Genomic DNA, 4,281 nt, shown 5'->3' on the forward strand with positions numbered 1-4,281 from the left:
GACCTTTCCATGTACTTTAGTCGGAAAAACTCAAAAATTGAACACAGGTGGATTTTACTAGTGTCAATTGACCACTTTTTATTTAAAAAATGGTGAACTCGACAATAATTAAAAAACATCGAGTTAAACAATAAATAAAAAATGATGAACTAGACAGTAAATAGTGGTGAGATTGATAGTAAAAATTGTGAACTCGACACTAAATAGAAAAATGTCAAGTTCGATAGTAATAAAAAATGGTGAACTCGACGGTAAATAAAATATCAGTGAGTTCGTCTGTAACTACTAACGAGGGACCATTAAGAAAGGAAAAAATTTACGAAATGTATTAATGAGTTATTGTGCAAAATTTTAGGGTGATGGTCTTTAAGTAATTTTTCCTTCTTTTTTTTTTAAGATTGCCTGATATGTAAATCAACAATTCACTGACGTGATGGGTGCAAGAACCGTAAGTGAATTCCTCCAAAATTTTGAAGCATGACCGCTTCAAAGTTGACTTGTGACAAGACATTTGTTTGTCTACACCATCATCGAGGGGGTGAGATAATAAGGAGCTTGTGAGGGTAATTGCCCTCATAAAAGTTTGAGACAGTCAGTCCTGTATTTTCAATTAAATACATACTTTATTTGCCCCCACTCCCTCATCTCCCTCCTTATTTGCCCCCACTCCCTCATCTCCCTCCTTATTTGCCCCACCCCCATCACCTCCCTCCAATTCCTCTCCCCGGCCCGCTTACCGTTTTTGAAGATGACATTGTCTCTTGATTGGGCCATTCATTTATTGTGGATTAATTGGAAAAAGACATAAATAGACTTTTCATCAACTTCCGACTCAAAATATTTGAATTTCTCCACAAAATCATTAATGTTAAGAATTTTCTACTGTACCATTAATTATAGTTTGCGCCCACTGCAATAAAATCCTGACTCCACCCTGACCACCATGATAGAGATTTACCTCCTTCACTCCCACACAGAAAACTCACAGACGCACAGAGAGAGAGAGAGAGAGAGATGGCGATTCTCTGTATCTCTTTGTCAATCTTCCTTCTATACCCACTTCTCTACACCATTACTTGTGCTCAAATCCCATTAGGTTCAACCCTTCGACCCTCAAACAACAACAACAACAAATGGACTTCTCCCAACAGCACCTTCTCTATTGGTTTCATCCCCATTACCTCCTCTTCTTTCTCCCTCTCCATCTCCTTCTCTAACATCTCAGTCTGGAAAGCTGGTGGCGACTCCACAATCGTCGACTCCGCCGCCCAGTTCCAACTCCTCCACGATGGCAATCTCCGCCTAATCAACGGCTCTGGTACCATCATCTGGCAATCCATGACCACCAATCGCGGCATTACCACTGCAACCTTAGACGATTTCGGTAATTTCTCACTCAAAAATGGGTCAGTTACAGTTTGGTCTACTTTTGATAATCCAACCGATACAATCTTACCAACTCAAAATTTCACCATAGATAAGACCCTTCGAAATGGGAATTACTCTCTTGCTCTTCTTGATTCGGGTAATCTTAATCTTAGATGGAACCAACATACAATTTATTGGAACAAAGGGCTTAATTCATCGTTCCTTGCGAACAACTTAAGTTCCCCGACCTTGGGCATTCAACAGATAGGAATTTTACAGCTTTACGATGCTACATTTTCTAGTCCTGTTGTTATTGCTTATAGTAGCGATTATGGAGAAAATAGTGATCTTAGGTATCTGAAGCTTGATTCAGATGGTAATTTAAGGATTTATAGCTATATTAGTGGTAGTGGGACTTACGTAGAGCGATGGGCAGCTGTTTTAGATCAGTGTGAGGTTTATGGGTACTGTGGTGACATGGGTATTTGTACTAATGATTATTCAAAACCTATTTGTAGTTGCCCATCGGAGAATTTCGAGTTTTTGGATCCAAACGATACGAGAAAAGGGTGTAAGAGGAAGACGGAGATTAGAGATTGCCCCAATGATGCAACAATGTTGCAATTGGATCATACTTTGTTCCTTACTTACCCACCCGACCTCTCGAACCAGGTCTTCACCGTGGGGATATCAGGGTGTAGGTTGAATTGCCTTATGAGTAGGTCGTGTGTTGCTTCAAGCACCCTATCTGATGGAACGGGATTTTGTTACTTTAAAGTACCAGATTTTATTAGCGGGTACCAATCCCCTGCTATTCCTACTACTTCTTTTGTCAAGATTTGTGGACCGGAGCCCCGAAACTCGCCCCCATCGGCTTTGAACCCGACCCAGAGAAAGATGGTGAAGTTGCGTGCATGGGTGGTTGCTGTCATTGTTTTGGGTACACTTGCAGGGTTTTTCCTAGTGGAGGGTGGGTTGTGGTTGTGGTGTTGTAGGAATAGTCCTAACTTTGGGGGGTTGTCATCACAATATGCCCTTCTTGAATACGCTTCCGGTGCTCCCATTCAGTTCTCTTACAAGGAGCTCCAACGTTTGACTAAGGGGTTTAAGGAGAAACTTGGAGCCGGAGGTTTTGGGGCTGTCCATATAGGGATTCTTGCCAATAGAAAGTTTGTTGCTGTGAAACAACTTGAAGGGATAGAACAAGGTGAAAGGCAATTTCGAATGGAGGTTGCAACGATAAGTAGTACCCATCATTTGAATTTGGTGAGATTAATCGGGTTTTGCTCCGAAGGTCGCCATAGGTTACTGGTTTACGAGTTCATAAAAAATGGGTCCTTAGATAATTTCCTTTTCACGTTAGAAGAGACATCGGGGAGATTGTTGAATTGGGAGACTCGATTTAACGTGGCACTTGGGACTGCAAGGGGCATCACTTACTTGCATGAGGAGTGTCGAGATTGCATTGTTCATAGCAACATAAAGCCAGAGAACGTACTTTTGGACGAGAATTATCATGCTAAAGTCTCGGATTTCAGTCTTGCAAAGCTTATCAATCCAAAAGATCATCGATGCCGAACCTTAACAAATGTTAGAGGGACTAGAGGATACTTGGCTCCAGAATGGCTAGCGAACCTTCCAATCACATCCAAGTCTGATGTCTATAGCTATGGAATGGTGTTATTGGAGATAGTAAGTGGGCGAAGGAACTTCGAAGTCTCGAAGGAAACTAGTCAAAAGAAGTTTTCTATGTGGGCTTACGAAGAATTCGAGAAGGGAAATGTGGGGAGCATTGTTGATAAAAGGCTTACTGAACATGAAGTTGACATGGAGCAAGTGATGAGGGCAATTCAAGTGAGCTTTTGGTGCATTCAAGAGCAACCATCACAGAGGCCAAAGATGGGGAAAGTAGTTCAGATGTTGGAAGGGGTTACCACAATTGAGAAGCCGCCGGTTCCGAAGGCAACAATAGATGGGTCTGTTAGTGCACGAGTGGGAATGGTAGTAGTAGTGTGAGTGCTCTTTCAACCTTTGCAGCCTCAACTCCAGCACTGTCCTCATCATCCTCATCTCTTCAAGCCTTACCCGCTTTGTCACCCGTCTCAGGGAAAGACATCAAACTTCATCATCCCTTCTGAGATTGAATTTAATTTAGTCTTAGTTCGCTTTGTAATTTACGTACAATAACTGGTTTTGTACACAATTTATCTAAAACCTTAGATACACCGCAGAATCAGGATGCAGGTATGTTTTCATTGATCTAAATCAATAAATGACTATTATTATCTGTTGTAATTTTTACTATTTACTAGCTTACCTAAGTCTTGTGAAGTTCAACAATAATCAAATACAATATACAGGACTGAGTGGAACATGACTAAGTTAATCACTCATTGCTTTCTTAATGAGGAGAGAATTGAAATTGAGGAAGGCAAAGTCATGTTTACTTTGCTTGCTATGGTCTTAGAGAAGAAATAAGCTGATTAGTAGCAATCTAAGGCATTGTTTTGGGAAACCTGGTCTAGTCTAGGCATCTAGTTGACAACCATGGTAGTGTGGTTAGGTAATTGAAACAAAAGATAACAACCAAGGGTTAAGGAACTCGATTTAGATTTATGTTAAGAGAAATGGTTTTTGGAGAATGCCTAATTTTAAGTACAAAGTATTTTATTGCTTCTACGTTTTGTGTTGGTGTTCAGTGTATGATACTATATCGAAAATCATGTTTTGCTTTCCATGAAGTTCTATGTCCATAATCAGTGTCCTTAGAAATATCTAGGGATGTTTTTGCCATTTACTAAAAAAATGGGGTTATTTTAGTCCCAAAGTCTATTTATTTACATCTCATCCTGATTTCACATAAAATCGAAAAGCTAAAAGACCAGTTTGAGCAACTTGAGCTTTTGGACGTTT

General features: G+C 40.3%; 1 pseudogene; it reads left to right on the top strand.

Annotated features, from left to right (window-relative positions):
* The first annotated feature begins 870 nt into the window (after nucleotides 1–870).
* On the top strand, nucleotides 871–3,655 carry LOC147404273 (G-type lectin S-receptor-like serine/threonine-protein kinase At1g34300 pseudogene; annotated as a pseudogene).
* The last annotated feature ends 626 nt before the right edge of the window (nucleotides 3,656–4,281 follow it).

Source organism: Akebia trifoliata, chromosome 4 (assembly GCF_017979445.1).
Source record: "Akebia trifoliata isolate Shusen 1 chromosome 4, ASM1797944v1, whole genome shotgun sequence".
Lineage (NCBI taxonomy): Eukaryota > Viridiplantae > Streptophyta > Magnoliopsida > Ranunculales > Lardizabalaceae > Akebia > Akebia trifoliata.